The 23,691-nt window shown below is 39.0% G+C and overlaps 2 non-coding genes and 2 pseudogenes across 2 annotated transcripts; 2 read left to right on the top strand and 2 right to left on the bottom strand.

Annotated features, from left to right (window-relative positions):
* Window positions 1–1,104: 1,104 nt before the first annotated feature.
* On the bottom strand, window positions 1,105–1,769 carry LOC125935066 (homeobox protein NANOG-like; annotated as a pseudogene).
* A 2,337-nt stretch (window positions 1,770–4,106) lies between these two features.
* TRNAL-CAA (transfer RNA leucine (anticodon CAA)) lies at window positions 4,107–4,212 on the top strand. The gene is made up of 2 exons: window positions 4,107–4,144; window positions 4,167–4,212. It is a non-coding gene; the product is annotated as a tRNA-Leu (tRNA).
* A 267-nt stretch (window positions 4,213–4,479) lies between these two features.
* TRNAE-CUC (transfer RNA glutamic acid (anticodon CUC)) lies at window positions 4,480–4,551 on the top strand. The gene has a single exon. It is a non-coding gene; the product is annotated as a tRNA-Glu (tRNA).
* An 8,134-nt stretch (window positions 4,552–12,685) lies between these two features.
* LOC125935127 (UDP-GalNAc:beta-1,3-N-acetylgalactosaminyltransferase 1-like) lies at window positions 12,686–13,727 on the bottom strand (annotated as a pseudogene).
* Window positions 13,728–23,691: the final 9,964 nt, after the last annotated feature.

Below are 23,691 nucleotides of genomic sequence, written 5' to 3' on the forward strand. Positions count from 1 at the left end.
TGGTGGTCTGTTCTATAACTCACTGAGAAGCAGGCCCACTTTGGTTCAGTAACCCTCTTTTCAACTAAGCCTCCACCATGGGCTCCCATGTCCATCCTTGAAGAGTATAATTTTTTTTTTTAAGCAAAGTGGGTATTTTGTATATTTGTACTTAAACCTATAAACCAACCAGCCAAACTGGTACTATTATCATGATACATTAAAATGCAAAATATCTTTCACAAATACTAGAATAATGAACAAATTAAGAGTTGTAGTAAAACAGCACAAGGGGCAGAGGAAATCAGTGAAGCCGTATTACAGCTTAACTCTTCACTGTAACAACTGAGGTTATTAAAAATAAAGCCTCTCAATCTCAGAAAATACAAATAATCCTTTATCACACAGCTCTGCATTTCTAGTTTCTATTCTTTAAATTTTTTTTTTAATGTTTATTTATTTTTGACAGAGAGAGACAGAGCATGAGCAGGGGAGGGGCAGAGAGAGAGGGAGACACAGAATCCAAGGCAGGCTCCAGGCTCCGAGCTGTCGGCACAGAGCCTGACACAGGGCTTGAACTCACAGATAACAAGATCATGACCTGAGCCGAAGTCAGACACACAACCAACTGAACCACCCAGGCATCCCAACTATTTTCTATTCTTGAGGTTAGATTCTAGAGCCTAATATACCTAAACTAGTATTATATCTAGGTATCTACAGACAGAAACATCTTTTATCATGTCTGTAGCAGCCAATGCTACTGAAATCTTTTTAATTAGAGTCCAATCATACCTCCTCAATTGACACAATAAACATAAAGGAAAACAGAATATCAAGGCAGAGTTATAGGACTCTAAAAGACAAGTCCTAGGAAAAGTAATGCAGCCACTGCCCAAAGTGAGAATGAATAATATACTCATCGTCACACATTTTCAGGATGTATGTTCACAGAGTAATTTGGGAATAAATCCATTATTTCCTGGATACTAGAATGCTTAGCAGTTTGCTTTTTTACACTTTTTTTCCCCATTAGAAAGAATTTTGCTGGAAATGGATCTGGGGCTGCAGGGATTCCTCTTCACAGTTGTGGAGCCGATGGTTATTCCAGGTTCCAGGTTGTTCCTAGTTGTTCTGACTGTTCCAGGAATGGTTGCTCCAAGATTGGCTGTTCCAGGTCTGGTTTCTCCATTTTGGAAGATTTCCAAAAGTGTTCATCAGGTATCCCCAGTGATAGGAATAGAAGCCTGTATATTCTGTAGTTGCTGAGCTGTTCTGAGTCACACTGTTGCTATTCTTTGGACAGTTGTTTTTCTGCCATCTCATACATTTCATACTCTGGTTCTGGAACCAGGTCTTAAACTGCTTATAGCTAAGTTTCAGAATGTTGGCAAGTTCTTGCATCTGCTGGAGACTGAGGTATTTCTGTCTCTGAAATCTATCATTGAGTACATAGCTGGGTCTGAGAGAACACTGTTTTGATCTTCTGTTTCTTGCCCTGGACCGTATCTTCCTTCTTCATTGTCCTCTCCTCTATGGAAGCAGGTAGTAGTTTTAGTCTGGGACTGGTGAAAGAGTTGGGGCTGTCCTGAATAAGCAGATCCATGGAGGAAGGAAGATGAGAGATAGTCTCCATGTGAGGTGTCTCAACAGATGACATTTGCAAGGATGAATTAATTTTCTTCAGGTCCATAAATCTCAGGGGTTGGAGAAGAGTCCCTAGAATTGGTGCTTTGGGACAAGATGGGCATTGGGACTGAGCTGGATCCACACTCCTGTTGCAAGGCCATTGTAATGCAAAAGGTAGCTGCCTGGTAGTCCAGACTGGGTGGGGAACAGGAAAACTGGAGCCACAAAACCTTAGTTTGTCCACAGCTGAAGATTCTAATTTTAATAATCTTGTTAGGTCATTTTATCAAGAATCCCGCACCCTGGTATCTGATCACCCTCCATATCTAATCAAGTTCCTCATCCCCCCATCCTCCAGGTGATATCTCATGATTGGCCTGCCTTCAGCAGACATCCTGTTAGGTCAGTATAGTAAGAACCTCTGTACTCTTGTCTCTTCTCAATCATTTTCCATCCACTGACTCTCATTCTACTCCTTGACTCAAATCCTTGCTTGTCCTTGCTGTATTTAGAATTGAGCCCAGTTCTATATGAAGTTTCATATCCTCTACTGTAATAGTTCCTGAAAAAAATCTATTTTGACTGCTTTACTGTCCAACTCTTGTACTTTTAGATGCTAGGTGTACTCATAGTGGAGTGCTTAGCATTGGTTAGCAGACCTTTGGGGGAATAATTGATTCCATGGGCACCTTTGATTGACTTGGCTATTTTATAAATCTGCAGGTGAAAACTGATAGCAATGCAAATGGTTTCTGTCTGAGATCAAGGCCAGAGATTCCTGTTTATATCAATACAAATAAAATTTGTCAAGAGATACCTCTGATTTCTCTCTAGTAAAAAAAAAAAAAAATTACCCCAAAATAAAAATCATGTCTTTAAACATCAGTTTATTACCTATCCCTAGGATATTAACCTGCCTGCCATCTGTTAGCAGTCTTTTCTCAACATTCCTTTGGTTGACTGATTATTTTTAAAACTCTTCAAAATCTCCTTTGAATTGGTTATAACATCATTTGCAGTTCCTCATTAATGAACTGAATAAAATTTTGACACGTGTGCAGTCAGTTTTCCAGGGCAGGGCTTTTCCGTGTTTGTTTATTGCTATATTTTCAGTGGACCCTCAATAAAGACTCAGTGAATGAATGGATGAGTGAATGGTATATAGTCTGGAGCAGAGGAGTTGGGCCTTCCCTTTGGTTGCTAAAACACATTAGCTGTCTTTGCACTGTTTTGTTAATTGCCCACCTACATTCTTTTTCTACTAGGTCTTACTTGAACTTCCCTGTTTGTCTCTTCATTGTCCACTTTTAGCAAGATTCCTGCTAAATAAGTTTAGCCAGAATCTCCCATCCTTGATATTGATTATCCTGGATATCTAATTCGGTTCCTCATCCTCTACTATCCCCAATGTGAGATCTTATCATTCTGGCCTTCCTTCAACGAGAATCTTGTCAGGCCATTTCAGATAGAATTCCCCCCTTAACCTTGATGATATTTTCTCCTACTAATTTTCTATCCACTGATCCCCACCTGGTTCCTTAGCTATAAAATTTCACTTTTCTTTGTTGTAGTCTGAATCGAGTCCCATCTCTCTCCCACCCACTGCAAGACCCCATGGCGGCAGTACCTGCACCTATCATGATAATGGCCCTTAAGGTCTTCTTGGGGTTCCTGGGTGGCTCAGTTGGTTAAGCATCTGAGTTCAGCTCAGATCATGATCCTGTAGTTGGTGAGTTGGGAGCTCTGCGTCGGGCTCTGTGCTTACAACTCAGAGACTGGAGACTCTTCAGATTCTGTGTCTCTCTCTGCCCCTCCCTCGTTTGCACTCTGTCTCTATCTCTCTCAAACGTAAATAAACATTAAAAAAAAAAAAGTCTTCCTTACAGTACTTTAACAATATATATATATATTTTTTTTTTCTTTAATAGAATGATCTTTTTCTTTAACACTGTTTCTCCTTTATCTCTAACCATGGCTGTGCGACTTGGCGGAGGAGGAGGAGTGATCTTGAAGGATGGGTTTGGCAGGGACAATAGGGCAGAAATACCTAATAATAAAAACAACAGCATCAGCAATCACTTGCCACTTACTCTTTGGCAAGTATATTTCCACGTGCTTTCCATGTATTAACTAGCAAGAGTTTCACCAACGAAGGCCAGGGATGAGTGGCAGGTCGCCGTGGTGGGCAGCAGCCTGGCTCATGCTCTTTGCCTTTGCCACTAGTTTCCTGCCTTTGCTGAGTAGGACGCCTGCGCAGTGGTCACGAACCCCTCTAGTTTTCTAGTGAGATTGCATTTGCCCCTGGTTCGACTGGTTCGATTCCCTGCCGGGGAGATGGAGGTTAGACATTCCCAGGTGCAAAACAGACCAGGCATTGTTCAGAATTCCAGGCAAGCGGCAGGCGGGAAGATTGTCTGCAGCCTGGGTGTTGGGGGGCGGGGCAGCGCCGCAGGCCCAGACAGGAAGTGGACTCTACATGGGCAATAATCTCTCCGGGTGTCAGGATGGCCGAGTGGTCTAAGGCGCCAGACTCAAGGTGTTCACCTTCCCTGCGGGTGTTCTGGTCTCTGAATAGAGGCGTGGGTTCGAATCCCACTTCTGACACATGCGTTTTGTTTCCTTCCTTAAAGAACCCCCAACACCTTCCCAGTGACTGCTGGAGGTTTCTTTTCTGAGAAAGCAGTAGTACTCTGACTCTCACATCGCCGCTATCCTCCTCCGGTTTTCCGGATCTGCGGTGGCGGAAGGGCTGCTATTAGGCGAGGGAAAAAGTTTAATCGCTTGAAAAGTATCCAATCATACTCATGCTCCCAACTTACGTCATACATAACATATTTAGTATAGCCCATTGCAAAGGCATTTGCTAAGTGTTCCCTGGTGGTCTAGTGGTTAGGATTCGGCGCTCTCACCGCCGCGGCCCGGGTTCGATTCCCGGTCAGGGAAAGTTTTTTTTTTCTTTCCACTTCAAAACTTCGCTGTATACCAGGCGACTCTTTTGGCCAAAAGTCATTATGAGAAGTGAAAGTTACTACGGTTAATGAGCGAAGACTGTGTCTGGCATTGTTCTCCTATACTTAGAGATGCAGGTAGCAATAAATGACACTGCCATATTCCTGGGGTTAAAAAGTCCCTCTAGCTGTCCAAAAGGCCTTTAGAACAGTACATGTAACATAGAGTAGCTGTTCAGGAGGCTCTTAGCTCCTCACAACAACTCAGGCAATTGTTGCTATGGAAGGAATTCTGGTAATTCTCTCCTGTTCCAACGTCTTTTAATTTTGAAAATATGGTGAATAATTAAAATAATGAGACAACAAACACCGGTGTTCTATCTAAATACATTGGTTAATATTTTGCCGCATTCTTTTTTTCTCTATTGCATCCCCAGCCTTCCGACCATGTGAAAGTTGTAGACATCATTAGGCTATTCAAAGTCACACCTAAGAAAGTCAATATTAACATATCATCATATGCCAGTTCACATTCAAATTTACCCCAGTTGTCCCCAAAATATCTTTTATAGCTTCTTTTTAAAAGTTTTATTCTAGAAATTTTCATTGCCCAATTTTCTATTGTAATGCCTGTGGAAAAATATATTTTAATAATAAAAACATTTATGGGAACCTAGGTGGCTCAGTCGGTTAAGTGTCTGACTTTGGCTCAGGTCATGATCTCTCCATTAGTGGTTTTGAACCCCGGGTGGGGCTCTGTGCTGATAGCTCCAAGCCTAGAGCCTGCTTCAGGTTCTGTGTCTCCCTCTCTCTGCCCCTCCCAGCTTGTACTCTGTCTCTCTTTCAAAAATGAATAAACATTAAATTTTATTTTAAACGTTTAAATCACATTTAAAGTCTATCTTCTTAAAGTCTGTATAATATTCTGAGCCTCCATGCCTAATTTATTGTTTATAAAAGTATTCATTTCTCCTTGGGCATCTGTCTAGACCTCCAGGCCAGGGCTGCACTAGGATACCTCTATTTCCCTGTTATTTAGAACCTGGCTTCCCAGACAGCCCCAAACCTTGGACGAATAATTTTACCTTTGCTTTACTGTGCTCTAGTAGTTGCTCTTTTTTTGTTGTGTTGTGTTGTGTTGTGTTGTGTTGTGTTTTGTCTTGTCTTGTTTTGTTTTTGTTTTTGTTTTTGCTTTTGTTCTTGTTTTGTAATTTAGCCCAGTATGGAACAAGGCACAGTAAATGATGGCTAGGTTAGTGGTCACGTTGAAGGCAAGTTGTTTACCCTCTCTAAACATTAGTTTTCTAATGGTAAAACCGGTCAAAGGATGAAGATGAAAGAGAATGAAATTCTATCTAACCTGCGAGTTTCATTTTAAAACTTTTCCTCATCTTCAAAAGGAAATGGAAGGGATCCAAACATATCTAAGAAAAAAGGAAAAAGAAAGTGGAAAGGACATACATCTAAATGTAAATTTTATGATTTTTTAAAATAATTTTCTGTAAGAGGTAAGATTATGAAAATCCTTAATTTTCTTTGTTGTAATTTTATGCATATACTAATTTTTCTTTTTTAAAAAAAATATTAATGTTTATTCATTTTTGAGAGAGAGAGAGAGAGAGAGAGAGTCGGAGCACAAGTGGGACAGAGGCAGAGAGACAGGTAGACCCAGAACCCGAAGCAGGCTTCAGGCTCCGAGCTGTTAGCATAGAACCCGACACGGGGCTCAAACCCATGAATTGTGAAACCATGACCTGAGCCGATGTCAGAGGCCCAAATGACTGAGCCACCCAGGTGCCCCAATATGCTAATTTTTGTACCAAGGGTATATAAAATTTATTAGTAGATGAACACACTTTATTTGAGAAACTGCTCACATTTTACACAGAAATCAGCTCAAAATGAGTCACAGGTTTATTTATTTATTTATTTATTTATTTATTTATTTGAATCACAGACTTAAATATTACATATAAAACTATAATATAACATACTACATATAATATAATACATATAAAACTTTATAGCTGGAGAACATCCTCAGGACTTAGAGCTTAGTGAAGAGTTCTTAGCAATGACAGCAAAAGTGTAATCTATAAAAGAAAGCATCATTTTTTAAAATGTTTATTTATTTTTGAAAGGAAGAGAGGCAGAGCCTGGGTGGGGAGGGGCAGAGAGAGAGGGAGACCAAGAATCCGAAGCAGGCTCCAAGCTCTGCACTGTAAACACAAAGCCCTACACAGGGCTCAGGCTAACGAACGTGAGATCCTGACATGAGCTGAAGTTTGATGCTTAACCGTCTGAGCCACCCAGGTTCCCCAAGAAAACATCATTAAATCAGACCTTGTCAAAATTAAAAATTCATTCTTCAGAAGACCTTGTTAAGAGTATAAGATACAGACTGAAAAAATATTTGCAAGCCACGTATCTTTGAAATTTTTTTTGTATTTACCCATGTAGTTACCTTTATTTCTTTGTACATATTCAAGCGACCATAAAGCGTCCTTTCATTTCATCAAAAGGAATTTTATTAGCACTTTTGTAGGGAAGATCTACAAGCATTAAAAGTCCTCAGGATGTGTGTGTATGGAAATAAGTTTTTTTTTTTTTTATTTTGAAGAATAGTTTGCCAGCTGTAGTATTCTTGGGTGAAAAATCTTTTTTAGGCACTTTGCATACATTATCTCACTGCACTTGACTATCATTTCTGATGAGAAATCTGCTATTATTGTAAGTGATAATCATATATTAGTTGCATATATTAGTTGCTTCTCTTTTGCAGCTTTCTGTAGTCTCTGTTTTTGGCTTATCACGGTTTGATTATAATGTGTCTAACTGTGAGTGTCTGTACTTTTTCCTGTTTACAGATCATTGATTTTTTCTGATGTGTAGATTCATGTCATTCACCAGTTTGGAAAGTGTTCATACATTAGTTTTTCAAATGTTGTTGCTATTCTTTCTTCATTCTTGTAACCGTCTGAGCTCCCATTCATTATGTTTAATATGCTTAATTGGTTGGTGTTCTGCTTTCTGAGATTATTTATTTCTCTCTTTTCTGTTTGAGAATTTATAATTGATTGTTTTCTCTTCAGTTTTACTGGTTCTTTCTTTTGCCTGCTCAAATCTGTTGATGAAACACCCTAGTAAATTTAAACTCCATAAATTCTACTTAATTTCATTTTAAAAATTTCAATACATTGATATCTATTTGATGATGCTTCATTATTTGGATTTACTTTAGTTGTGTGTCTACCTATGACTTCTTTAAGGTATTTGAGCATATGTTTTGAACTTTATTTATTTAAATTCAAGTTAGTCAATATACAGTGTAAACTGGCTTTAAGAGTATAACCCAGTGATTCATCACCTACACACAACCCCTAGTGCCCATCCCAATAAATGCCCTCCCCAATGCCCAAACCCACACAGCCATCCCCCCACCCATCTCCCCTCCAGCAACCCCCAACCCTTTCTCAGTATTCAAGAGTGTCTTATGGTTTGCTCCTTCTCTGTTGTTATCTTATTTTTCCTTCCCTTCCCATATGTTCATCTGTTTTATTTCTTAAATTCCACATATGAGTGAAATCATGTGATATTTGTCTTTCTCTGGTTGACTTATTTCACTTAGTGTAATACACTCTAGTTCCATCCACATTGTTGCAAATGGCAAGATTTCATTTTCTTTAATCTCTGAGTAACATTCCATTATAGATACACGCATACACATACTACATCTTTATTCATTCATTGGTTGATGAACATTGGGCTTTTTACATAATTTGGCTATTGTTGATAGCACTGCTATAAACACTAGGGGGCATGTGCCCCCCCCCCCCAATCAGCATTTTTGTATCCTTTGGATAAATACCTAGTAGCACAATTGCTGGCTTGGGATGAGGTTTTTTTTGGAGTGGTGGGGGTCTGGAGCCAACAACCAAGAAAGAATTCTTGACATATCTTTGGCGCAAAAAAAGGTGATTTTATTAAAGAACGAGGACAGGACCTATGGGCAGGAAGAGTTGCCCCAGGACCATGAGGAATGACTAGTTATATATTTGGGAGTTGGGGGAGATAAAGTCCAAGGAAAATTTCCAAAGGAGCTTTTACATGCTAAAGACTCACAGGATACTGGAGGGCCAGCCATTCTCAAGATAAGGTTTTTCCTTCTAGCAAAGCATTAACGTTAAGACAGTAGGTGGTTTCTACAGAAATGTTATACTCTGCCAGCCTCAAGTATTTGTCAATGGGCTGCAGATCATAAGGAAATTTTTTATCTGCCATTTCCTTCTGCCTTTGTTTCCCACATCAGGTTGTAGGGCAGTTCTATTTTTTTAAATTTGTTTTAGTGTTCATTTTTGAGAGAGAGAGAAAACGAGTGGGGGAGAGGCAGAGAGAGAGGGAGACAAAGAATCCAAAGTAAGCTCCCGGCTCTGAGATGTCAGCACAGAGCCCCAAGCAGGGCTCAAACCCTCAAACTGTGAGATCATGATCTGAGCTGAAGTCAGATGCTCAACTGACTGAGCCACCCAGGTGCCCCTATTTTTAATTTTTTGAGGAACCTCCATACTGTTTTCCAGAGTGGCTGCACCAGTTTGCATTCCCACCAGCAGCGCAAAAGCGTTCCTCTTTCTCTGCATCCTCGCCAACATCTGTTTGTTTACTGAAATGTTAATTTTAGCCCATCTGATAGGTGTGAGGTGGTATCTCATTGTGGTTTTGGTTTGTATTTCCCTGATGATGAGTAATGTTGAGCATCTTCTCATGTTTCTCTTAGTCATCTGAATGTCTTTGGAAAAGTATCTATGTGCCCATTTCTTCACTGTATTATTTGTTTTATGGGCATTGAGTTTGATAAGTTCTTTATAAATTTTTGATAGTAACCCTTTATCAGATATGTCATTTGCAAATATCTTCTCCCTTTCCATTGGTTGCCTTTTAGTTTTGTTGATTGTTTCCATCACTGTGCAGAAGCTCTTTATATTGATGAGTTCCCAAAAGTTCATTTTTGCTTTTGTTTCCCTTGCCTCTGAAGATATGTCTAGTAAGCAGTTTCTGTGGCCCAGGGCAAAGAGGTTGCTGCCTATTTTCTCCTGTAGGATTTTGATGGTTTCCTGTCTTACGTTAGGTCTTTCATCTATTTTGAATTATTTTTGTGTATTGTGTAAGAAAGTGGTCCATTTTCATCCTTTTCCATGTCTCTGTCCAGTCTTTCCAGCACCATCTGCTGAAGAGTCTGCCTTTTTTCCATTGGATATTTTTTCTTGCTTTGTCAAAGATTTGTTGACCATACATTTGTGGGTTCATTTATGGGTTCTCTATTCTGTTCCATTGATCTGTGTGCCTGTTTTTATGCTAGTAACATACTGATTACAGCTTTGTAATACAGGTTGAAGTCTGGAATTGTGATGTCTCCGTTTTGGTTTTCTTTTTCAACATTACTTTGGCTATCCAGGGTCTTTTCTAGTTCTATACAAATTTTAGAATTTTTTTTTTGTTGTTGTTCTAGCACTATGAAGAATGTTGGTGTTATTTTGATAAGGATTGTATTGAATGTGTAGATTGCTTTGGGTAGTAGCGACATTCTAATAATATTTGTTCTTCTGATCCAAGAGCATGGGATGTTTTTCCATTTCTTTGTGTCCTCAATTTTTTTCTTAAGCTTTCTATAGTTTTCAGCGTCCAGATCTTTTACCTGAATGGTTATGTTCATTCCTACTTACCTTATGGTTTTTGATTCAATTGTAAATGGGATAGATTCCCTGACTTCTCTTTCTGGTGCTTCATTATTGGTATATAGAAATGCAACCAATTTCTGTATGTGGATTTTATATCCTGAATTTTTGCTGAATTTATGTATCAGTTCTTGCAGGTTTTTTTGGTCAAGTCTTTTGGGTTTTCCACATAAAGTATCATGTCATCTAAGAAGAGTGAATGTTTGACTTCTTTGCCAATTTGTATGCCTTTTCTTTCTTTTTGTTTTCTGATTGTTGAGGCTGGGACTTGCAGTACAATGTTGAACAACAGTGGTGAGCGTGGACATCCCTGTCATGTTCCTGACCTTAGGGGGAAAGCTCTCAGTTTTTCCCCACTGAGGATGATAGTCACTTTGGGTCTTTCAGATATGGCCTTTATAATGTTGAGGTATGTTCCTTCTCTCCCTACTTTGAAGGTTTTTATTAAGAATGGATGCTGTATTTTGTCAAATGCTTTTCTGCATCTATTGAGAGCATCATATGGTTCTTATCTCTTTTTTTTTAATTGATGAGGTGGATCCCATTGATTGATTTGCAAATATTGAACCAGCTCTGCAGTCCAGGAATGTATCCCACTTGATCATGGTGAATAATTCTTTAATGTACTGATGAATTGATTTGTTAGTATATTGTTGAGAATTTTTACATCCAAGATTTATTAAGGATATTGGCCTGTAATTCTCCTTTTTAGTGTGGTCTTTGTCTGTTTTGGGGATCCAAGTAATGCTGGCTTCATACCTGAGTTTGGAAGATTTCCTTCCATTTCTATTTTTTGAAACAGTTTGAGAAGAATAAGTATTAACTCTTCTTTAAATGTCTGGTAGAATTCCACTGGGAAGCCAAGGGGCCCAAGACTCTTGCTTGTTCAGAGATTTTTGATTACTGATTCAATATCTTTGCAGGTTATGGGTCTGTTCAAATTTTCAGTTTCTTCTTGTTTCAGTTTTGGTAGTTTGTATGTTTCTAGGAATTTGTTCATTTCTTCCAGATTTCCCAGTTTGTTTGCATATAATTTTCCATAGAATTCTCTTAAAATTGTTTGTATTTCTGTGGTGTTGGTTGTTATCTCTCCTCTTTCAGTTGTGATTTTATATATTTGAGTCCTTCTATTTTCTTTTTGATAAGTCTGGCTAGGGGTTTATCGATGTTGTTAGTTCTTTCAAAGGACCAGCTCTGACTCATTGATCTGTTCTACTTTTTTTTTTTTTTTTGCTGTTGTTGTTTGTTTGTTTCTCTATAGTTTATTTCTTCTCTAACCTTTATTATTTTCCTTTTTCTGCTAGCTTTAAGCTTTATTTGCTGTTCCTTTTCTAGCTACTTTAGGTGTAATGTCAAATTGTGTATTTACAACCTTTCTTTTTTCCCTCTTTATTCTCAAATTGATTGTTAATGAGAACACACATGGAGCAGATTAATAATAATATTCACAATATTCTTGCCATCAGGGTCCTTTTTTTCTTTTTTGTATTCAGAGTCCTTTCCAAAAGGAAACATGCTCCCTGGCATTCTATATTATTCTTAATTTTCAGGTGAAAAAATGAAACAGATAGAGTAACATATAAACACTGGGGATTGCAGTTTTAAAAACAAGACAAAAATTCAGATATTCTTGCTTTAATTCTTCTCTGTATTACCACAGTAAAATATTTATCAAAGTCCAAGAGATTACTGATATGCAATAATGACCAATGACTTTACATTAATGGAGCTATGAAATAATAAATTCATCAGTGAAGTAACTGGGTAAAAGTTCAAATGGAAAAGGGTAGGAATCACTATTCTCTTTATACAGTACTGAAACAATAATAACATTCAAATACCAGGAAGTCCTAAGTAATATTAAATAGTAATTTATAACAGTGAAATGCTGTAACATCTTGAAGTACCTTCTGAATGACCAAAACAGATTAAATTTTGTTCAGTGTAACTTTAGTTTTTACACAGAACTATGTATTTTTAAAAACTGGCAACCCATGTCAGATATACACAAAAACCTTAACAGACCAGAATGCTCAATAAGTAGAGATCTACATTGCTTCATTGCTATGGATTAATGAGCTTATAATTCAATGAAACCCTTTTAACAAATTCTAGTCTGCCAAATGGCATGTTCAAATAGTTTGGTCCTATTAGTTTTATTAACAAAAATCCCAGATTCCTTTATAAGGTGTTTAATTCCTCTTATGATCACCTTTAAAGAGCCTGACTTGGTTTTTGTCTAGGTGAATCAAAGTGTGACCCTCCAGTCCCCAGTCTGTGGGTTCTTCATGACTCTCAGTTCAGTGCAACTCAACACAGTGACCCTCCCATGAGTTTTCCATTGGACATTTTACAGCAATTTTAACACTTTCCACAGAGTATCCTGTCTTTCGCTAGGCTTTTGTCAAATTAATAATGGCATGTGGTGTTCCTTAGCATAACCTGCCAAAATGTGATAATTTCCTTGGAAGAAAAGCCATGAGCTGCAATCACACGTCTGAGTTGACAGACATCCAAATGGATCCTATATAAAAAGAAAATGTTTGTGTCTTCTGGAATATGGATGTCCATGCTTAATAAATTCAAACAGATCCCAACATAAACATCTTCAAACTTGATGGTGTTATGTGACTCATCATTTGACAGATTCTTGGCACCGAATATCTGGACATTATGGAACCCAATCCAGTGCCTAGAAGGGATACTTTTGGTACAAAATATGGGCTTTTTGGTAAAATCCTCTATAGGAATAGTTATCTATTAGAGGATAACCTGTGAAAAACTTCTCTGAATGGTTTACATTTAAAAGATACTTCACCAAGTTGCCAGTATTGATGAAAACATCAGTGTCTGTCTTCATGATGTATTTGGAATTGGGGCAAAACTCAGTTACCCACCTGTATCTAAAAAAATCTTGTCGTATTATGTCACCTTAAAGAATGTGCTCATCCTCCAAGGACAATGCTAACACTTTGTCTTCCTTTTTGGCCAGCTGGCCTAGTAAGAAAAAGGTAAGAACCTCATATCCCCACCAAGATTTTTTTTTTCACCACAAGTAACTAATGGCCTGTCTGACTTTCACATCTGAAGGGTGTGAGGTCACCAGAATGATAAGAAGTGGGTTTTGAGTAGAGTAGTTTGAAGTGTGAAGAAAAAGTCTTGTCTGTAAATTGTCTCATATTCATAGAAGTACATCCAGTTAACACGTTCTATCACATTGTAGGGGGGCAGGCTGAAGTACCACATCAGAAGGAAACTCAGGAGGGACAGCAGCAGGAGGCTCCATTTGAGGAATCTCAGTGACATCCTACTTGGAAGAGTGGTCAAGAGAGCCAGGGCCATCCACAGCAGCTCAGAAGCATACGAGCCTCAGGTTCAGCAACATGTCCAAATAAACCAAGGGTCTTTCTCAGCTGTGTGATCAGATATGAATTCTAGCAAATCTTGCACAGCCAGCTCCTGGAAAAACCTCCTTCTTGATTTATTTATTCTGATCTGGTGAAGATCTGATGAAAGATCTTCAATTTCACCAACTGAACAGTTACTAGTATGTAGTAGTCAAAAATAATACTTGAAATTTCTACTAAAAGAGATTCTCAACTTGGCTTAAAATTCTGCCATTATACTGCTTATAAGAGGCATGCCCACAGAATTTCAGATGAGACTAAAGCACTAGCTCTTTTAGTTTTTCTTCTGATTTCCATATTCCATGCTTTAATTAAAACATTTGCTGTGAACCCCCGAGCGCAGCGCTAACCCTGCTCCAACACAGGTGGGTGGCTGATGTTGCCCTGCTAGCACACACAGCCTCCCGCCATATTTAAGACCTTTCTTGCTTGACATAGGCCTGAACTGCAATATACTTTCCTCTTTGCTGTGTCCCAAAGGGCTTGGACTATTATGTTTTCATTTTCATTGGCTTCCATTTATTTTTTCAATTTTTTCTCTAAATTCCTGGTTAACCACTCATTCTTTAATAGATGTTCTCTAATCTCCATGTATTTGAGGGCTTTCCAAACTTTTTCTTGTGGTTGACTTCAATTCCATAGCTTTGTGATCTGAAAATATGCATGTACTATCTTAATCTTTTTGTACCTCTTGAGGGCTGATTTATGACTCAGTATATGATCTATTCTGGACAATGTTCCATGTGCACTTGAGAAGAATGTGCAATCTGCTGCTTTAGGATGAAATGTTCTGAATATATCTGTTAAGTCTGTCTGGTCCAGTATGTCTTTCAAAGCTATTGTTTCTTTGTTGATATTCTGCTTAGATAATGTGTCCATTGTTGTAAGTGAATATTAAAGTCTCCTACTATAATGGTATTATTATCAATGAATTTCTTCATGTTTGTGAATAATTGATTCATAAAATTGGGTGCTCACGGGGGTATAAATATTCACAATTGTCAGATCTCCTTGATTGATAGACCCATTAATTATGATATAATGCTCTTCTTTATCTTGTTACAGTCTTTGTTTTAAAATCTAATTTGTAGATATAAATATGGTTGTTCTGGTTTTCTTTTGACATCCATTAGAATTATAGACAGTTCTCTATCCTCTCACCTTCAATCTGCAGGTGTCTTTAGGTCCAAAATGAATCTTTTGTAGGCAGCATATAGATGGATATTGGTTTTTTTTTAATCCATTTTGATACACTGTGTCTTTTGATTGGTACATTTAGTCCATTTACATTCAGAGAGATTACTGAAAGACGTGAATTTAGTGCCATTGTGTTACCCATAGAATTAGTGTTTTGGTGATGTTCTCTGTCTAGTACCTTGTAGTCTTTGTTACTTTGGTATTCTTTTTTTTTTTCTTTTCTCCATTCAGATAGTTCCCCTTAAAATTTCTTGTGGGGCCAGTTTAGTGGTCACAAAGTCCTTTAGTTTTTGTTTGTCTGTGAAACTTTTTATCTCTTTTTCTATTCTGAATGACAGCTTTGCTGGATAAAGAATTGTTGGCTGCATAGTTTTTCCAATCAACACATTGAATATTTCTTGCCACTCTCTTCTGGCCTCCAAGTTTCAGTGGACAGGTCTGCTACCTACCTTATGTATCTTCCCTTGTACATTAAGGACCTTTTTTACTTAGATACTTTCAGAATTCTCTATTTTTATATTTTGTAAGTTTCACTATAATATGCCATTCTGTTTACCTGCTTTTGTTGTTTTTTTTTTTTTTTAATTTTTTTTTTCAACGTTTTTTATTTATTTTTGGGACAGAGAGAGACAGAGCATGAACTGGGGAGGGGCAGAGAGAGAGGGAGACACAGAATCAGAAACAGGCTCCAGGCTCCGAGCCATCAGCCCAGAGCCTGACGCGGGGCTCGAACTCACGGACCGCGAGATCGTGACCTGGCTGAAGTCGGACGCTTAACCGACTGCGCCACCCAGGCGCCCCATGCTTTTGTTGTTTTTGATGGGAGTTCTCTGTGCCTTGTGGACTTGAATGCCTGTTTTCTTTCCCAGATAAGGGAAGTTCTCAGGTATAATTTGTTCAAATAAACCTTCTGTCCCCTTATCCTGCTCTTCTTTTTCTGGGAATCCTATGACATGGATATTGTTTTGTTTTATGGAATCACTAAATTTTCCATGTCTCTCCTCATGATTTAATACTTTCTGTCTTTTTTCAGCTTCATTATTTTCCATAATTTTATCTTCTATATCGCTTATTTTTTCTTCTGTTTCTTCAGTCCTCGTTGTTATTATATTCCGTTGATTTTGCATCTCTGTTATAGCATTTTTTATTTCAGCCTGACTAGTTTTTAGGTCTTTGATATCTGCATCAAGGGTTTCTCTTATGTCTCCTATGTTTTCTTCAAGTCAGCTTGTAGTCTTATGACTGTTTTTCTAAAATCTTGTTCAGGTATATTGCTTATAAATGTTTTGAACAAGTCCCTGGCTGTGATTTCTTCTTGACCTTTCTTTTTGGGAAATTTTTTTCATCTTGTCATTTTGGCTACATTTCTGTCTTTTGTGTGTTTTAAAAGTTTGTTATGTTTCCTGAACATGAGAACAATACTATATTAAAAAGGGATCATACACTGTCCAGGGCCTAGCACTTCAGGAAGTGTTTCTGGTGTATGCTGTGTGAACTCTGTTGTTGCATTTTGGCTGCTCTTTCCCATTGGTCAGTCCTCTGTAATACTCTTTTTTTCTTGCAGTGGGGAGTGTTTGGACCTTTAACTAAGTGTGCTTGATTTGCTTGTTAAAATAATCCTGGGAAAAAAACCCAAAACCTTGATTCAAAAAAAGGAAAAAGAAAAAAAAAGGAAAGGAAAGGCAAAAACAACAACAACAAAAACTAACATAGAATCAAAAAACTTTAAAGCTAACTCCAGAGGAAAAAGAAAGAAAGAAATAGAAAAAAAAAGAAGAAAAAAAGAAGAAAGGAAAAGAATAAAGAAACCTGATCAAAAAAAAAGAGAGAAAAAGAAATGAAAAAAAAAAAAAAAAACACCAGAAACTATGAGCCTGATTCCAAAAGAATGAAAGAAGAAATAAATAAAAAAAGAAAAGCAAGCCTGGTCTTATTTCTACCAGAACTGCAGGTGTCATTTGGAAGCACCTGATTTCCAGTGCACTTGGTGCTAGTGGGGTGCTGGCTGTGCATTTCTTCTGGAGGACGCCCACTATATTGGCTCAGAGTCAGTCTTGTCCTATGAAATAAGCAGTTCCAGGCATAGAAGGTGGGGTTTGGTGTTAGAGGTTCTGCTTCCACTGGGGGCCATTGTGTTGCTTTCTGAAGTCCCACCATTTGGTATTGGTTTGGTGCCACTTCATTTCTCATCCCAGTACAGAGGATCTCATACCCCCCACTATTCAAGCAGCTTTCAAGAATAGTGAGGGAAATTAGCTCACCCTGTGCTACAACTCTTCTGTGTTGTTTCTTTGGAGTGTGGCTGGGATTCATAACTTGGAGTTTTAATGGACCTGGCACCACATGGACCCGCCCAACTTCTGTGGAGTAGAGCCTCTCTACACTGTGTCTCATATCCTTTGTCCTAGAAAAACATTCCCATGCCCACACAGTGTGCAAAATCCATGGTGTAGCAGACTGAAAAGCAGCAAAGGTTATATTCTCTCTGGGTGCACCTCTGTCCCCTGTTGATGAAAGGCCTTTTGCTGAAGCCTGCAGAGTCTTTTGTCCTTGGGGAGGCAATATATCCTCTTCCAAATGTGTCCAGAAAGGGGAAAGTACTCTTCCAATGCACAGGGGAGGTTTCTGCACCATGCTATGGAACCCAGGGCCAGCTCCTTCTTCCTCTGAGCATGGTCTGCTCCTGAGAAAGTCACACCCATCCAAAACTTCAAGGTTTGCTCTCCAAACACTGTTTGCCAAAAAAACAAAAACAAAAACACAAAAAACAAAAACCAAAACAAAATCCATGCAACATTCAGTACTTCTTGCTTACCAGTCTGTGGTCCAGACAGGTTTTCCTCTTGTGTGAATGCTGATACTGCAGTCTATTAACCCCTCTTTGTTTCTTTCCCTTTTGTCTCTCCATGGAAAGGGTTCCCTCCCCTCTGTGGCACTGCAATTTTTCTCTCTCCCACTTCACTTCCACATACCTGGCAACTGCCACACTGTGTCCCTCCAACTGTGGAGATCCTTCTGCCTCTCTGCAGGTCAATTTCCTGGGTATTCCAAGTTATCTGACCTCAATACAGCTGTGTTTGAGGGACTAGAAAGCACAGGGTTCCCCTACATCCCCACCATCTTAACTCTTCCTCCCCACAAACCACATATCTGACTCATACATAGGATACATACAGAACTCTCAAAACTTAATGGTAAAAACGTGAACAATCTAATTTTAGAAAATAAGCCAAAAGACATGAAAATACATTGATGTTTATTTTATTGAAGTACAAATTAAAATCTCAAGGAGATGCTACCATCACTCTGAAGAGTGGCTAAAATTAAAAAGTAGTGATAACACCAAATGCTAGTGAGGAGAGAAACTGGATCACTTATTCATTTCTGGTCAGAATATAAAATGGTACAGCCACTCTGGAAAGAATCTAGCAATTGTTTTCAATACTAAACATGAACTTACATTACAACTCAACAATTACATTCTTAGGTATTTATCTCAGAGAACTGAAAATTCATGTACACACACACACACACACACCCTATAAATAAATGTTCATAGCACATTGGGGCACCTGGGTGGTTCAGTCGGTTAAGCGGCTGACTTTGCTCAGGTCATGATCTCGCGTTTCCTGGGTCCAAGCTCTGCGTTGGGCTCTGTGCTGACAGCTTGAAGCCTGGAGCCTGCTTCAGATTCTGTGTTCCACTCTCTCTCTGCTCCTCCCCAACTCACGCTCTGTCCCTGTCTCTCTCTCAAAAACAAAATAAAAAAAATAAATGTGCATAGCACACTTAATTATAACAGCTCAAACCAGGAAACAACCGAAATGCCTGACAGTAGGAAAATGGTTAAACAAACTGTGGTGCCACCATAGGATACTATAGAATGTTACATAGCAATAAAACCGGATGGATTATTGATACAACTTGAATAGAGCTCAGGTAATTATGCAGAGTGAAAGATCAATCCCTAAAGGTCATGTACTATACGATTCCATTTATGTATCATTCTAGAAATGACAAAATTGTAGTGATGTTTCAGAAGGGGAAGCCCAGGAAGCTGGGGCCTCAGGGGCTCCTTGTGAGGGCTTCTTCCCTGGAGATAATATTGGTGTGAGTAGAGTTGGGACCTACCTGCCCGGACATGTGCTGAGAGGAAAGAACTTGGAAGGAAGAGGTGGGATACTGACTTACATGCTTCAGGGCATTAGGAAGACAACTTCTCATTTCTCTATTTCTGCTGACTCTGTCTGACTTCAGAAGCACTTCAAGGACTGGTTAAAATAGGGAAGACACAAAAACTACTTGTCTGTCTGACTGGTGGGCTAGAAACTGTCTTGGCTTGAAGGAGGCTTTGTCATCTTTCCTGGACTTTCCCTTTTTCCTCTCTCATTCCTTCATCCATAGTTATAGATTGCTTGAGCAAATCATGAGCAAAGTGTCAGGCTCTGTGTTATCTTAAATGTCTCTTCAAATGAAGTGCAACTAAAGTGAGGAAAGTAAAGGGAAAGAAAAGAGACTGGGAAGAAGGAAAGAGGGAGGTGGAAAGGGTAGGAGGGAAAATAGCAAAATGCATGCCAAGCACTTTCCAAACTTGGAGATGCAGGTTCAGGTAAAGAGTAGACACATAATAATGTTTTTGAAATCACTAAAAATAATAAGAAAAAGTTCCTGCCTCCAAGAACTTCCTATTTTCATACAGTAAATCACTGTACTGAATAACAACTCAACCAATCAATCCTTCATTCACACCTCTTCATTTAGTTACTCTGAAATATGCCTGAATACCTGCAGAGTACAGGGACTCTCCTCCAGAAGGAGGTTGCACTGCGGTTACTTCACCTTGGCCCATCCACCTCTGGCCAAGCTTCTAGTGCTTCCCTGGAAATCCCAAAACACAAGGAATCCAGCATGCAATGTCTCCTTCCCCCCATCTCAGGGCTCCTTCCTTGGGTCCAGGCACCTGATCTCTGGTTGTTGATCAGCAGCTTGGTTTGGCTGAGTGTGGGTGGTGGGGAGAGGGGTCAGTGGGTGATTACATATACCTCTGAGGTGAGCCGAGGTAGCATTGTGTGGTTGTTGTGGATGTAAATTGACATTACTGGAGGTAATAATTGTGTATTTTGTGTTGAACAGAGAGATGGCAGGTGTATGCAGCCATCCGTGTGAGGGTGTGTGGCGCATTTGTGGAGCCACTGTGGAGGTGATTTTATTTGTAAGTGTCATTTGCTTACACTTCATAGCCTATACCTTCCTTTAATCTCCAAGTCTGTATGTGATTAATGCAACATACACCCATGCACACATGCATGGGAAGTGCCCACTGAATTCTTCTATACATAACCAAAGCTTCAGAGATCATCCCCTTGTCCACAGAGACCTGTAGGCAAAGGAGGAGAATCTCACGCACTGCCCTTCTCTCTCATTATATAACATGCAGGTATATTATATTAAAAATTTATATACAAAGATAAAAAGGTGAGAACTACATAACTTGTTTATTGTCTCTTGGACAAAATAATTTAGACTAAGACTTGTAAAACATTGTAACAATATCATTCGGTTTTGGTCGATTTGTCATGATGTACCATTTTATTTTATTTTATTAATTTAATTTAATTATTTAATTTATCTCATCCAGAAACACTCTCATATACACACTCGTAGTGTTGTTGTTGTTTGTAGTTGTTTTTTCAATTGAGATATAATTGGCATATAACATTGTTTAGTTTCGAGTGTGGAAAAGAATGATTCAATATATGTATACATTACGATATGATCACCACAACAAGTCTAATTCACAACCATCACCTCACAGAATTATAATTTTTTCTTATGATGAGAACTTTTAAGATATATTCTCTTAGCAACTTTCAAATATACAATACATAATTATTAATAGTCACCATGCTATATGTTAAATTTATTATGTTTTATAACTTATTTATTTTATACCTAGAAGTTTGTACCTCTTGATCCTCTTCACATAGTTAACCCACCCCCAACTCCCACCTCATCTAAACCTACCTGCCTCCAAAAGGCCCCATCTCCAAACAGTAACAATTAGGGAAATAGGCTTCAACGTATGAATCTGGGGAAGAATGGACAACTTCAGTCCATAACACCTCTCACTTCTCCAGTTGTCCTTGAGGGTAAGTTCATTGTCCCTTCTGTGTGTTGGGAGCCTCATGGGGACAAAAGCTGGAGCAGCAGGCTTAGCTGCCAGGGTGGGATGGTACTGGGTGGTTCAGCAGGGGAAAAGAGAAGGTAGAGCCCCAGCTCACAGCCATGCAGGAAACAGGTGAATTAAGTCACTCTCTGGATCTGGTGTCCAGGGCCACAGTGTCCCCATAGTAGTATAGTCATGGTGGTTATGGTGGTTGAGCACTTCTTCTGTACTTTACATATTATAATTCATTTAACAATGTGGCATTATTGCCTTAGTTTTACAGATTATGAAAACAAGGCTCAGAAACACTAAGTAACCTGAGAGACCATGCCACATACATAGAAATGGTGGGATCAGTAGAGCCTAGCTCCTGGTCACTCTGTGTCTTTTGACTCTCAGCAGCAGTGGGAATGTGTGAGGGAGGAGATGGTCTCCCGAGACCCATGATCCAGAGGCAGCCAGAGTGCTCAGGGCACACCATGATTCCACCAGTCAAGCATGTTTAGGATCCCTAAATGTCCTCTACACTTTCTTTCCCCTGATAGAAATCTCTTTAATGGGCATCAGGCTAAGCTTTCCACAGTTGGGCATACAAACAGCACAATACTGCTTGCATTGAGGCTTTGGGACACTAACTCTTCAGGGTGAGCGGTTGCCAGTCAAGGAGTTTGGGATTCCTTTGGTTCTGCAGGAATAAGGGGGTGAAGGCTAGCAGACATGAAGAGGTGGAGAGCTAGGGTACTAACATGTTCACTCACGAGGCTACAGAAGCCCCCAAACCCTGATGATTCCAGCTGCTGTGTGTTCCTTGGTTAGGCCTTCCTGTAACTTCACTGATTTCTTGTTTGTCCAGACCTCAGACAGGAGAAGGAAGTTTTGTTACCACATGCCTTTCTGAGTGGCACTCGAGGCTTGGAAGGGTCCTTTCCACCTCCCTGCCCCTTCTTCCTCACTCCTTGTATCTCTGATGGAGAAAATTTGGGACTTATAAATCCCCAGCATTACTGGGTTGGAGATCCTGGGCAAGATGATTGCTAAGGTCTCTTTACAACTGTGTACTCTCTGGCTCAGTCATGCCTTCCCCATTGGCCTCAATTTCAGCAGAACAATGAGCAGGCCACTCTTGCCATCCCCTACAATTTCAACACTGGGCCCTGAATTGCAGGTTCATTCCGACACTAGCTGAAGGCTACTTACCTGACACAGCATTTCCTATGTTTCATGTTTTATCATGATGTCCTGCTTTCTGCTGACTCTTTGCCTGTATATTCCCCTTGCTATTTATTTATTTATTTTTTTACTTTTGAGAGAGAGAGAGAGTGTAAGTTGGGGAGGGGCAGAGAGAGAAGGAGACACAGAATCTGTAGCAGGTTCCAGGCTCTAAGCTGTCAGCACAGAGTCCAAGGCAGGGCCCAAATTCATGGACTGTGAGATCATGACCTGAGCTGAAGTCATACGCTCAACTGACAAGGCCACCCAGGAGCCCCTCCCCTTGCTATTTACTTATTTATTTTTTTAATGAAGGTGTACATTAAATACAGCTAGTATGGTCTGTTCTTGGACTTAAACAGCATCATACAGCTTTATTCACTTATGAATACATGATATGAGTTGTCACTTAAGTCTTTCCCCCTCATTAACCTCTACAAGTTCCCTTATCATTTGGGGAAAAAACAATTTACGTCACTGTCACACATTAAATTCCAAGATAAATTCCAAATAGAATAAAGTTTTGAAATTACTTTTACTGTACAATAAAGCACAGATACAGAAAACCAATCAACGTATGACTAATGCATTTTATAAGATATCACCCTTGTAACCAAAACCAAGGTGAAAAATAGAACCTTGCCAGTCACCCAGCAACCCGTCTATGTGCCCCCCTGAGTCACACCTGCTTCTCCTATCAAAGTGGCCACCAACTGATTTCATAACACATTTGCATTTCTGTATAGCTTTATCACCCAAAGAATATCCCTGGATGTTATGATTAAGTCTCATCCTTTATCCCTTTTACAATGCAAAATGTCTTAAGTCTCTTTTAATTTTCAAGTTCCCCTTCCACCTCTTCTTTACTTTATAATTTATCTATTAAAGATCCCTGTCATTTGACCTGTAGTTTCTCCTAGTGTGGATGTTGCTGTTTGCATAATCATCATGCTGTTTACCTTGTTGCTTCTCTGTCCAGTTTCCTACAAATTGGTTCAGAGGCTTGATCAGATTCAAGTTTGGTTACTTTGAAAGGAATATGGAATATGGTAGTCTGTTTCTTCATCAGAAGGCACCTTGTGTCTAATTTGTCTTTTGTGATATTAGCAGCTGTTAATGCTCAGTGCTTAAATCCATTAAATCCACTGATTTCACATATCACATATCATAAATATGATATTCTAAAACTATTCTTTATTATTATTATTATCATTATTATTTTGGTTAGAATACTTTCATGAAGAATATTTCTCCTTATTTACTTTTTGTTTACCCATTGGTATAAGTCACAAAAGAAAGGCAGGATGGCTGATTTTCCTCTTTAATTTAACTAGTTGTCAAGGTGATAAATCTGTCCTATATTATTCTCTAAACATAGTCAATTAATTTTTGTATCATTTTTAAATTATGATTTTTAGCAAATA

Source organism: Panthera uncia (assembly GCF_023721935.1).
Source record: "Panthera uncia isolate 11264 chromosome A1 unlocalized genomic scaffold, Puncia_PCG_1.0 HiC_scaffold_17, whole genome shotgun sequence".
Lineage (NCBI taxonomy): Eukaryota > Metazoa > Chordata > Mammalia > Carnivora > Felidae > Panthera > Panthera uncia.